Source organism: Heterocephalus glaber, unplaced genomic scaffold, assembly GCF_053883595.1.
Source record: "Heterocephalus glaber isolate CG9 unplaced genomic scaffold, H.glaber_assembly_v1.0 deba00000594, whole genome shotgun sequence".
NCBI lineage: Eukaryota > Metazoa > Chordata > Mammalia > Rodentia > Bathyergidae > Heterocephalus > Heterocephalus glaber.
This window is the reverse complement of record NW_028258151.1, coordinates 29,900,429-29,914,476: the sequence shown is the minus strand read 5'-3', so window position 1 is coordinate 29,914,476 and position 14,048 is coordinate 29,900,429. Positions and strand designations below refer to the sequence as shown.

The window sequence follows — 14,048 nt, the reverse complement described above, 5'->3', positions numbered from 1 at the left end:
CTCTAATAAATACTTTATTAATAAAGGGAGGGAAAAGAAAGGAATGAATCAGGAAACAAAGAGGAAAGGAAGGGAGGGAGCAAAGTGAGAGACAAATGACAGGTCTTGAAGAATAGGTTGAGAGTTTGTTTGGAAATTAACTCAAGAGACAAGTAGATTTAATTACTGGGATTTTCTTTTCACAATTTTAGGCTAGCTTTTTTCTCCCAGCACATTCAGTTCAAAATTGATAATCCTACCTTTGGTTTTAGTCACATGAATGTATACTTGTTACTGTTCCTTCCTTGAGATGGTGACCTTAATTGGTAACAGTACAAAACTTGGTGTGTGTGTGTGTGTGTGTGTGCGCGTGCATGTGTTACATGTGTTTGTAAGGGGTGCACATAAATTATTAAGTCCAATAAAAAACAAAGCAAAATAAACAATGTCTCTAAACCACGAGTCATGGCCACAAAGAATGGATGAATTATTACTCTGGCATTTTCTTTGTTTATGTCCAGAAATCAATCATCTGATGAGGAACAGAGTAATATATAAGTCAGGTTCTGTCAAATACTTGTGACTCTCACCTGATATAACCTGTCTGTGAATTCCTATTAGATTTTATGACAATAGAAAATAATCTTATTACCGTCCTGGCATTAACAATCTTGTACATATCATTCAAACATGATATGAAAATATAAATGTAAAAGAAAATAGCTGCTGAAAATAGAAGTGCCCATTGATTGTATAAAACCTTTTCTCCTTTCTCACCACACCTTGTTTAATAAAAATAGATGTAGGTGATGGAACATTTATTATGGAAACAAGTTAACCAAAAGGACCTGTCATTTTGATCGAGGAGCTTATTTGTTCAACAAAATATACAAACACATGAGGCAACCTGGAAATCCAGTAGGGAAAGCAGAGACACGCTGCTTCCTGGCTTGTATTCTCCCCCTGCCTTTGGGGGCAAAAATGAATGTCTGAAGAGTTTTGATTAAAATATAGACATGCTTTTATGAACATATTTTGCTTTATCAAATTCAGAACTAAAAGCTTATTGGTCATCTCTTTAGAGTAGAATTTATTTTTTTCATTAAGTTTACTGGTACATTTTAGGTATGCAATACAGTTACATTCATCATTGGGATCTTATCTGTACATGATGTAACTTGGTTCTTATTTTTTCCCGATTCCCCTGCCCTCCTTTCAACGCCTCCACACCTTCCTATTTACAAAGACTTGGTTTCCATCTTATTCTTTTCTCATATTTTTTTCTTTTCCCTTCTTTCCTTTCCCCTACCCCTCCCACTTCCACCACTCCTTTAGACCTTTTCTTTGTATTTCATATTATCAGTTATTATCAGTTATACATTTTGATCTTTCAGTGTCTCACACCAGAGAAACTTTTCAGTATTTACACATGTGTGTCCTATTTATTTCACTTAAGAGTATGCCCTCAATGTGCATCCATTTAGCTATAAATGTTTCTAGTTTCTCATTCTTTATTGCTGAGTAGTACTCCATTTTATAAAATAACTGCATCTTTAAGAGTAGAATTTAGAACAAGGATTTTGTTAGAAATTCCCAAGCGATCTCTCTCCCCTGCCTCTCTCTCCCTGTCTCTCTCTGTCTCTCTCCTTACTCTCTCAATCTCATTCTCTCACACTCACAGCTGTGTGCTCTCCAAATCCATCTTCCTCAGTGGGCACAAACTCACGTGCTCAGTCTCTCCGAGGCAGACCTACGGTAGCCAAACTGATAGAAGTCTGGTAAATAATCCAGGTTACGAAGTAATCACTTTAACAGTGAAGAAATATAATTGGCAAGCAGAGCTAATGTTTCCTATTAGCCAATTATTACATCATATTCCAATAAGCTACACAAGAAGAAAAACACTCATTGGAAGCTATTTTGGGAATGAGTGATCAGATAAGAGATGTTAATTAGGCAAGATCAATGGCTAATGGCACAAAGATGATTACTGATGAAATTATTTTTATTCCTATAGTTGTCTCATTCAGGGACCCTCTAAATAATTCTGAATTTGACTTTTTTTTTATCAGTGTTGACAGTTTTATTGCAATACTTCAAATTTGAAGTTTGATCTTTCCTACGTAACTGACATGTGGTGTGATACACTATCAAGATACAAAGGAGCATCAACAAGTCACAACTTGTCGACAGTCATGTGGCTATAAAAGTAAATGACTGATCTTCTATAGCTTGTTCAGTTGGTATGCTGTGATGTTCAGTAGACTAGGTGAACTAAATGCACTTTTGATGTATTTTCAATTCAAGATGGATTTATTGAGACATAATTCCATTACAAATCCAGAAGCAGTGGTACAAACATCAGGAATCACTCCCTAAGCTACTTGGAGTGGTAACCAGGTGGGTCAGAGGGTCATTGTTATTGCGAGATTGAAATCCTCTGAGATTGGATGATGACTCTGATTATTTGTCTGTCGTACCAATCCAGGCTAATTTCTCAAAGTAAAGTTTACTTTTTATCCACAGTCTATACCTACAATTTAATAAACAGAAATTTGATATGATAGATAAGGGAAGAACCATTTTGGAGCCAGTCTGGTCTGAGTATGAGTATGGGATTTTTCCACCTATTCACTGGGCTAATTTGGGAGCCAACTTCTCTCAGATTTATTCTCTGTCTATAAGATGGAACAACAACAATTACCCATGGAATACTGTCATTAGCTATGCCACATATGAAGTGTGCCTTACACACAGTTTAGCTTAATAAAGTCCACTTTGGTTTGAGAAAATGCTTGCTCTAAAACTTTCTGAATATTGTGCCAGAAAACAGGCTATGAAATAAGAAGTGGTCTCCAAAAGACCACTTTGGCCTCTGTGTAGAACACTTCTTTGGACAGACCTGGTGGCGAAAATATGTAACTCACGTTTGTAGAGAGAAGACATTATTCTAAAGAGGAAGCTTGTATCTGCCTGCTTTGCCCCTAGATGGTGGGTTGAGGTAAATAGAAATGTGTGCTCCATTTTTTCCTTGTTCAAAATTTGAAGGAAATTAAATGATAGGCAAATTATCCATAAAACAAAGTATAGGAATTTGTTTTTGTTTGTTGATTATTACACTAGATGAGCAAATTAGGCCAACAAGCAGTAGAATCGAGAGGGTTTTTGTAGAGAGTGCGCAACCTACCAATCAACATGAGCCCTGGTAGTTGGAGCCTAAAATCCATGCCATTGATCACGGATTATAAGGTTTGACTCACAGCTGGTGCTAAGCAAAGCTAGTTCTCTCTGTGATTTTGTTCTTGTGTGTGTGTCTGTCAAGCAAGTCATTAAGTCAACTAAATTGAAACAAACATGATTTGGCACTCTTAGAACTGCTTTCTCTTTGGCATTAACACCGCACGCAAATGTTTTCAACTTTCAAATGAGAGTGCCAGGTTGTTTGTGTAGCTTTGTCTTTCAAGTGTCAGGGTTTCATGTATACTTTTTTACGTTCTCCATGGATAATAAAATGTAAAAAAAAGAAAGACAATCTGAATTATTTGGGATTAATTTTAAATGCATAGCCCCTCTTCTTTCTCCACTTCCTTTTTCTCCCTTCTTTTCTCTTTCCTTTTATCCCTTCTTTCCATTCTTCTTTTCTTCCTTGATCAAGTATTTCTTGAATATTTTCTATACATTAGAAATAATCATTAGTGCTGGAGATTCATTACTAATCTGCTACTTTCAAATGTATGGGAACACTAGAACGTGACAAAAGCTCTGAACTTAAACCGAATGAGTGGCAACTAGGACGTCTTTATTTTAGATCTGTTGGTCTGAATTAAGTCAGAAAGCAAATGCTAGGAAATAAGGTAAGGGAAGAATATTCTAGACATAGGCAACAAATGTCTTAAGTCTGAATGGGAACTTCCCTGGTAGGCAGAAAGCCAGTTTGGTTAGAGAGTGAAGAATTAAGAGAGCAAACATGATATCAGAAGAATAAGCAAGAGACAAAAGCCAGCTGAGGTAGGAGCTTTGAAACCATAGAGAATGTTGCACCCAGTGAGAAAGAACCAACCAGAGACTGACATTAAATCTACATAGGACTCGAGCCCCAACTGGGGGGTGATTAACATATTTTATACACCTTTGAGGCCAGGAGTTCATAGGCACCCCTATGGGATAGAACTAGCAAAGCAAGCAAAAGGTACAGAAGCTGAACGTCCTGCCCTTAGAACATTTGTAAAACAATAGTTGATTAATTGTTGTTTCTAAGAGACTCTCTAAGGGGAGGAGGTTTCTAAGCTTCCTCCTTTTGAGTTCATCTAAAGGGCAGGCAGATGGGTCCTTCAGCAGCAACATGGAGTCTGTCTTGCTAACTAGGGTCCTTCAGAAAATGCTTGGAATTTCCTATGAATGTAATGTCTTATCTCTGGGAGTTTTTGAATATTCGAGTCATATGATTTGGATTACTCTTTAAAGTAACCACATTAACTGTTGCAGAAAAGAGCAAGAGAGGGCTGAGGGCTGGGAGTTTAGCTCAGTGGTTTCACCACCCTCTGCGCAAGCGCAAGGACCCCAGTTCGATCCCTGGTACCAAAAAGAAAAAAAAGAACAAGAGAGAAAACAGTAAAATTATTAGGACAATTACAAAATTAACTAGGACACAGTACAGGCAAGGGATTACAATGGCATGGAAAGAAGTAACGTCTATGGAGTGGGTGACAAGGATTTTAATTGTGGATTCAGTTTTACTAGTTTAAAAAGGATCCATATGAAGAAGTCCAGTAAGGCAGACACTGTCTACCTTTTGCAAAGGAAAAATAGAAGATTCTCATGTATTGGCAGATCACAAAACCTAATTTACATTCCAGGATCAATAAAAATAATGACTTGGAATCAGGTCAAAGTTACACTGAATTAAATTTACTGCTGAAGTAAAAAACAGTGCAAAAGAAATACATAAATCAGGGACCGGAGTGAGTATGTATCCCCAATACTACCTTGGTTCCTCTCAAATGTCTTCCTGCAATTTAGGGATCAAGGTTGCTGCTGGAAGAGAGTAAAATGCTTCTTCAGAGGTCAGCATTTACCTGGTTTGAGATTGTATCAGTACTCAAAGGTGTACACTGAAGGGCTGAAATGCACTCCTCAGGAGTTGTAAACATCTGCTACGACCTGGCCATGGCTTTGTGCAGCAGATCACAAACTCCTAGCCAACAGTCTAGGCTAAGTTATAAAAAACAAATAGCTCATACTTTATCAGGGTTAAGGCACGTTGCTCCATTAAATCCATTTTCATTTGCTCACCATTGAACCCACAATACTTAGTGCCTGGTCCATAGTTACTGTTCACTTGTTTAATACAGAAAAATTAAACCAAGATAAGATCTATTTCTTAAAACATGATTCATTATTGACAGTTCAAGCATACAGCCTCACAGGTTCACCATGTCAGTTATTATAAACCTTAGAGAAGCCCATGTGGTGAAGATAGGTAAGTGTGTACTCTATGTTTATAGGTAGATTTCCAGTCTACTATTTATTAAAGCTTGCTTATAAAAATGATCTAAAGGTCTGCTCCAAAGAAATTAAAAGTGGATGAAATTGGAGGTTTGAGCTCAAATAAGTTTTTCTTTTTATATTGTTTTAATTTTAAGTTTTAGTAGATTTCATACCTTTAAGGGGTTATTTTCTCATTTTTTTCTACCCTCTTCTTTTTAAAATATACATACTCTGAGGGTACTAGTAATGTCAGCCTTGCTCATTGTGTATTCTTTGCTTCTAAAATCCATGATGTTTACAGAAAGAAGTCAGCATATCCTTGTTTAAATAGATTAGGGAACACTGGTTTAGGCAAAGTCTGAGGATAATACATTTTAAAATAATTTATTGTCATAATATGTTTTAGGAATCTAGAAAAATAGATATAACAGATATGATTTGTCTGAATGTCCATGTCTGACATAATGTGTTTAGTAAAGAGAGGAAGTGACATATAATGTGAAGATGGGCACCTTTGTGATTTTTTTTTTTTTTGGTACCGGGGATTGAACTCGGGTCCTTGTGCTTGTGCAGCAGGTGACGAAACCACTCAGCTAAACCCCAGCCCCTACACTTTTGTGATATTTTGAGGCACTGTTAAATCTGAAGTGAGTAAGCTGTGAAAAATCACAAACAAAAACAAAGCCAAGTAATAGTTATTTGAGGTGAATGGTGGCAACAGTGATCTAAATCTTGTGAAAAGAAAGAAATAGGTGAATTTACTCACTTAGCAGTTGCTTCTCAATTTCCTGTTACTGGCCAGACATTTTTCTACATTATGAAACCCATCAGATAAAAATCCAGATTTCCTTCTCTCAAGATACTTATGGTTTAATGAAAAAAAAAGGATAGGCCTTTTTTTAAAGTAAGAGATAAATTGTTATCATAAATATTTGGATAAAAGTTCATGCAATTAGAATGGGGCAGATGTCTTAGTGACTTTTCTATTTGCTGAGACAAAATACCTGATACTCAAAGTTAAAAGAAGAAATGTTTATTTGGCTCATAGTTTGCAGAGATTTCAGTTCATAGTCATGTGGCACCAAGGCAGGGTGGCATGCAGAAGGGCATTGGCAAGGAGAAACAGTCCATGGCAAAACAGGGCAGGCAGAAGGCAGCAAGCAAGTGACAAGCAAGACCCTTTTTCATCCCTTATGTTCCATTGGGGTTACCTGCCCTTGACCACACACCCTTGATCCCAGCATCATACACTCAAAAAAGCCCAACCTCTGACAAACCCCACCTATGACCACATGAGGCTTTGGGGGGACATCTAGACACAAGCCATAAAAGCAGATTTATACCAAGAAAAACATTTACAAAGTCTATATTAAGATACATGACAGGTAATACTAAGAGAAAGATGATTATGCAGAATAATTTGTATGAAAAGTTGAAAATTCGATCTTTTGAAAAGCAGCATATGCTTAGAGTAAAAGAATACATACAAGAAAAATAAATTATACTCCTGGTGAATTATGTCATTTTGGGGAAATCTTCATCTTCTGCAAAATTAAGCATTACATTAAATAATTTGCTAAAATATCTTAGCTATTTCTTACAGTCATTTTAAATGTCCGGTACTTTTACAAACCTTTATGGGAAACCGAAGTAATAAATGAAGACCAATAGTGTGTGATTTAGTCTTTATTTGTCTTTTTAAAGGTTTTCCCTTAATAAATAAGAGCCTTCTAATCTTTCCGTTGGTTAATGGGTGTGTGGCACGTTTGATAATTTAATTCAGTTATGAAATGCTTTCTTACATATCAAATTGGCAAATAGGAATAAAAACATTATCGTTGGACATCTCTGTCATCATCTTTGGCATCCATTCCTATTGATATAGGTGAAAATCGTTTTCACTTCAAAGATGGGAAAGAAAATAAAGAGAGAATTTTAATCCCTACCATCAGTAGTGCTCCATGAAAATTCCAGAAAATATGTCAATTTATAGGAGAAAAATTCAAGGCAGGCTAAAAAGTTACATACATTTCCCCATAAAAGAATGATAGCCACTATAATTGAATCTGGACAAGACAGGTGTGCAAAGCAATCAACTTTCTGATTAAACATTTAATGGAATGTTTACTTAATAGGAAGAATTGCTGATCTGAAGATGTAGACTTTACAGGGGAGCTGCAGTCTATGCTCTGAGCTGAAAGCTTTTCTTTCCTACAGATTAAGAGCAAAATGATAATACTTAATTTAGTAGAACAAAATGTTAACTGTTCTCCCTTTTTTCTCTGTAGGATTCTTATTTTCTTCTTATGTTTCTTATGTTTAAATTATAACAAACATTAAATTGAAATTGTTTATGTGTCCAGTTATGATTTCAACATTTTAAAAAGTCTAAGTTGAATACTGATTGGAGAAGAAACTCATAAGTAAGTTTCCCCTTCATTTCCCCTTGGGTTTACTCTGTCTTTTCATTTTTTTTTTCTTTAAGAGGCTCTCTGGACTTTTCTTCATTTCCATTGAACTAGTCTGCTACTTCATGTCCTTTGTGGGACCCATTCCTCCTGGGTCACATGATTTCTTCTGGTCAAATATTTGTCAGCTTCCAATCCCTGCAGTTATCATTGAGCCTGGACTTTATAGTTATTATAACCTGCAGATCTCAAGCATGTGTTGATGATTTTCAGAGTGAATAGGATTTTGCAGTGAATGGGTCTGCAGACTGCCTTTCCATTGAAATGCATTCTTGCTATTTCCACAGAGCATTTATGTTGCATCCCTATCTGCCTTCTATGTGACTGTCTTTACTCTGTTGCACAATGCAGAAAAAGTAAACTCTGAAGTGCAAACGTTGCCTCCACCTGAAGCTTGGCTGAGGCTGGTGGATCTACTTGTTGTTTTTTTTTTTTTTTTTTTTTGGTGCCGGGGATCGAACTCGGGTCCTTGCCCTTGCACAGCAGGCGGCAAAACCACTGAGCTAAATCCCCGGCCCCTGGTGGATCTATTTGGAAGATGGTGCATTCCTATGTCAGGTAAATCTGCTATATTGGAAGGAGGCATCCTTTCCTCACCACATAGACCTTACCATTGGTGTTCTGGAGCACTTTCATGACATGACAGGTGGCTTCCTCTATAGCAAATTCTACAAAAGGAAGAATTGGTGAAGTTTGCTATAACCAAGCCTCACCATAATTTGGATTTTAAATGTACCCAAATGGCCTTCATGTTGGTAATTTAATGCCACTATTGGGAGGAAGTAGAAATTTTTTAAAGCGGGGCCTAGTGGGCCTTGTGTTTAGGTCACTGTGGATATTATATCCATTCAAAAGGGACTGCGGAACCTGAGCCACTTCCTCTCTTTTACTTTTTGACAATGAAGTGAATGGTTTTCCTCCTACCTCACCACAGGCCCATGATATCCTATCTAACCACTGCCTAAAAGTAATGGGGCCAACCAGTCCTGCACCAGGACCTCCACTTTGCTCTTTATAAATTGATTATCTCAGATATTAGTTTTACTAATGGGACACTGGTTGACACAGAAATCACATACCATCCTCATTACTATATCTTAATTGGTGATACAGATCAGCTGTATTTATTTGTGCTGGGAAGTACTAACACAAATGAATAACAAGAATTGAAAATCATTGGGAGTCATCTTGGAAGTCGCATACAAGGAGTTTTAGCTGTTTTGTTTTCAGAATGGAAGTTTGTATTTATTGCTCAAAGAAAGCCTGGTAGATTATATTACTGTGTCCTAAAGGTCACTCCTTTGGTAGAACTGGATGTGTTAGGTTTGCTGCAAACAACCCTAAAATCTCAGTGGAGCAGAATTCATTTCTTTCTTATATTTACTTTTCACTTGTTCTGTCGGTCAAGCTGTTACTCTACTTTTGTTCTCTTCTCTACTGCATGCATTTCCTCATACTTCATATGCCAAGCAATTCACATGACCAATGTGGTAATAAGGCAAGGGAATATATTCTGTATACAGAGCCCAGGAAAGGAGGAATACAATCTTCTCTACTATCTGTAGTAGCAGAAGAATGTCCTCTAAATACATTCATGTATTAATTTCCAGAACTGTGAAGAGCGGTGTGTGGAGAGCAGTGTTAGCCAAAGAGGCTCCATTTTGAATCTTACCCTCCATTGTATAGAGCAAGGAGACTATGTTATGAGGAACCGCTTCCTTGCTGAATTAGATTGCCCTAGAACGTGATGAACGTTCTGTAATCCCGAGAAACAAGGAAGCCCATGAGGGTGGGGAATTCCCAAAGAACTAGAAAACAAGGAAGCAGGTGTCTCTGGATAAGGGTCATGATTAACAACCAAACTCACCTGCTGTATAAAAGAGAGGAGAAAAATAAACTTGGGTGCCTGGTCTCTGGGAGCCCTCCTGACTCTATCTCTTTGTCTTTATTTTTCTTCATCCTCACTCCCCCATTCAGGTGCTGTTTGACAAGTGACGGCGGGCTTCGTCACGGGTGGTGCCCGAAAAGGGACCTGAACATGGGGGACCAAGTGAAGGACACCGCGGATCGGATCCTGAGCTCGGATAAGTAAATTAAGGGCGGTGAATGCACTCGGGAGTAGCAAGATGGGTATTGGTAATAGCCGGCTGCTTTTCGTACATATGCTTAAAAAAATGCTTCGGTCTCGTGGAGCAAAGGTAGGGCATCAACAATTATGTAACTTTTAGAATTTGTAGAGAAAGTTTGTCCTTGGTTCCCTGAAGAAGGCACAGTAGATTTAGAAGTATGGAATAAGGTGGGGAAGCGACTTCAGGACTATTACGATGGTCATGGACCCACTAAAATCCCTATAGATACTTTTAGTTTATGGGCTTTAATTAGAGATAGTTTGGATCCTCGGCATGAGAGAGAGAGAGGGTTGAAGGACCCTTCTCAAGTCCTTCCTCGGAGGAGCCTGACAAGGCTGGTGTTCCCGAGCTTGTCCCTCCGCCTCCTATAGAAAGTGGAACTAAGCCATCTGCTCCGCCAGTGTATGCTGATGCAGAGCCTGCACTAAGGAAGGGTTTTTTTTCCGGATGAGGGACCCCTAAACCCGGGAGATGCTGATGATTTGGAAGAAGAGGCTGCTAGGTATAACAGTGAGGACTGCTGCCCCCCCCCATCGTAGCCGTGGCCAGGAAAACCAAAAAATCCAGACAGCCAGCGAATGAGGACGTGACCGAAAGGATTACTAGATTGGAAAAGAGATTGGAGTCTCTTTGTCAGCAGTGGCAGACAGGCTTAATAGTGGAAGAGGAAGACCAGAAGACTCAGGGTGAGGGAGGAATAGTTCCTAGTATAATTGCTGGTCTTGATCCCCCGCCGGTTGCAGGTCCAAGATTAATGAAAAAAACTGACCCTCTTATAGCCATGATTAAAAATCCCCCAGGACCCAGGCCTTTGTCAATTCTCAGTCTCTGTCGCCATTACAAGCTACCCTGAAACATGCGGTTGACAGAGGGGAAGATACCCAGGGCTTTCGTTTAGCTTGTCCAGTATTTGAGAAAGCTGATGCTCAAGGGAATATGGCCAGAATCCATCGACCGATTCCTTTTAAGCAACTCAAAGAGTTAAAAATGGCATGTGCGCAATATGGCCCTACCGCACCTTTTACTCAGGCTATGTTCGAATCGTTGAGCACGGAGGTGCTGCCTCCCGGAGATTGGAAACAGCTTGCTAAGGCATGCCTGTCTGGGGGAGATTACCTCCTTTGGAAAACAGAATTTTCCGAGCAGTGTCAAAGAACAGCTGAATTAAATCGGGTTAATAGAATTGTTAAAGCTTTACAGGTGCTTGAAACAGTTGCTTATATTGATGCTGCCAATAATCAAATACAGGTGCTCTTTGCTCAGATACAACGGTGCATACATGCCCGGACCTGTCTTTGTTATGTGGGTCGCATTAGGGCTCATTCTGGGCTTCCCGGACCCCTGGCAAAGGGAAATGATCTTGTGGATCAGGCTACACGGCTAGTAGCTTTCAGTCAATTGGAATTAGCTCAGCAGTCTCACACTCTACATCATCAAAATAGCCACAGTTTAAGGAAGCAATTCCATATAACTCGAGAAGCCACTCGACAAATAGTTAAGCAATGTTCTGCCTGTCCTATACATCATTCTGTCCCTCATTATGGGGTAAATCCCCACGGCCTTAAACCTAATCAGTTATGGCAAATGGATGTTACCCATATTGCCGAATATGGAAAACAGAAATACATACATGTAAGTATTGATACCTTTTCAAGATTTATTATGGCCACCGCACAAACTGGAGAAGCTACAAAACATGTGATAGCCCATTGTTTAACATGCTCTGCCACGACTGGGGTCCCTATCGTTCTTAAAACTGATAATGGCATGGGATATACTAGTAAAGCTTTTCAAATCTTTTGTAAACAGATGGGTATCGCCCATAAGACAGGTATTCCTTATAACCCACAAGGCCAAGGGATTGTGAAAGAGCCCATGGGGCTCTAAAAAATCAATTGCGAAAAATAAAAAAGGGGGAGTTATACCCTTTATCCCCACAGAATTATTTACATCATGCTCTCTTCATCTTGAATTTTTTGATTGTGGATGCTCATGGAATGACAGCAGCAGAACAGCTGTGGCATCCTAAAACTAAATCATCATATGCTCAAGTGAGGTGGAAAGATCCCCTCATGGGTGTATGGAGTGGCCCTGACCCGGTATTAATATGGGGATGAGAGCATGCTTGTGTTTTCCCGCAGGACGCTGAAGGTGCCAGGTGGCTGCCTGAAAGATTGGTCCATTTTGCAGGAAATTCTCCTGCCCCTTAGGATGATCCCGACAACTGTCCTGCTGATAAATCTAATGATGACACTTAATGAGAAGGTTTATTGGACTTATGTACCTGATCCACCTGTTGTACATCCAACGAGCTGAAAAAATGGAGAAGTAATGGTATGGGTGAACAATACCGGGCTGTTGGATGAGCCAGCGGCACCTGACAAGAACGAGGTCTGATTGTTCAACTATACGGGATCAGAAACCGGAACCCCCATATGTTTCTTCAAAATCAACAGAACTGATTGTATAAGACTGAGTGCTTGCACCCTGACAGGAAGGCAGGTAGATCAATGCAAAGGCGGGATTGCTGGAGTCCATCTACATCTACATGTGGGTATAGAGACCACTGGTGTAGTGCCTCAGACTTTTAATGCTCCAATAAGACTATTCCATGGAAGGGATGTGTGGCAGATGCCTCTGTGAAGTATAATATTACTGGACTTGATACTTATGTTTTGGACTGGTCTGAAAATTCTTGTCATCCCAAAAGAAATGTCATTGCGTGTGTCATGCGCGCTTATGTATTGCTTGTAAGAAATATTAGTGTTCAGAAAGGTTATGATTATTACAGTGTAATTTGCTTTGTCAAATAAGCAGTTGTGTCACCCGAACAGAAAATCAGATAATGGTTTTGCAAATGTGTTCTTAGATTTGGATATTATAGATCCCCAAAATGCAGAACCCCTGGAACTTGATGCAGCCCAGGCTGCACAGGATTTTATCAAACAAATTAGAAAAGTTCTGCCATCTACATCTGCATTTATGCGGTAACTCATTTCCATAGTAATTATTGGAGGAGGGCTGCCTCTTAGATGCATGATCCTTCCGGCGCTACTGCAGATGTTTGTGCATTCTTTAATGAGGATGACTGGAAGTATTCATGGTCTATAATTACATGCTACACTGCCTAAACCCATGGTGTAATTCCCTGCAGAGGCTGGTAGTCAATGACGGGTAAGAGGAGTATAGGAAATCACCAACCCAAGACAAAGCAAGAGTACTGTGATGCTCTTGACTCCATGATGGGTAAGGGATTTCTTTATATTCCTCACCTAAGACAGGCACAGTCTATCTGCGTGATCAAGGGACCTTGATCATAATATATAAAACGGGGAGATGTGGAGAGCGGTGTTAGCCAAAGAGGCTCCAGTTTGAATCTTACCCTCCATTGTATAAAGCAAGGAGACTATGTTATGAGGAACCGCGTCCTTGCTGAATTAGATTGCCCTAGAACGTGATGAACGTTCTGTAATCCCGAGAAACAAGGAAGCCCATGAGGGTGGGGAATTCCCAAAGAACTAGAAAACAAGGAAGCAGGTGTCTCTGGATAAGGGTCATGATTAACAACCAAACTCACCTGCTGTATAAAAGAGAGGAGAAAAATAAACTTGGGTGCTTGGTCTCTGGGAGCCCTCCTGACTCTATCTCTTTGTCTTTATTTTTCTCCATCCTCACTCCCCCATTCAGGTGCTTTTCAACAAGTGACTGTGGGCTCTGTCACAGAACCTGTGCAAATGCTACATTTCCTAGTGAAGGGACAAGGAAAGATCCAGATGAGATTATTGCTAATCATCAGCTGACTTTCAAACAAGAGGATTGTTCTGAAATATAGACCCATTGTAATCATAAGAGTCCTTAAAGTTGAAAAGGCAGACAGAAGGATAGAAGATTCAGAGATGATACAGTGAGAAAGACTTGGTGGAGCATTCTGACTTTGAAGTTATACAAAAGGGTAAATAAGCCAGGGGAAGCAAGAAGCTTCAAA

General features: G+C 39.3%; 1 long non-coding RNA gene across 1 annotated transcript; it reads left to right on the top strand.

Moving 5' to 3' along the window:
- Positions 1-9,660: 9,660 nt before the first annotated feature.
- Positions 9,661-13,692, top strand: LOC110345634 (uncharacterized). The gene is made up of 2 exons (XR_015449001.1): positions 9,661-10,132; positions 12,205-13,692. It is a non-coding gene; the product is annotated as an uncharacterized LOC110345634 (long non-coding RNA).
- Positions 13,693-14,048: the final 356 nt, after the last annotated feature.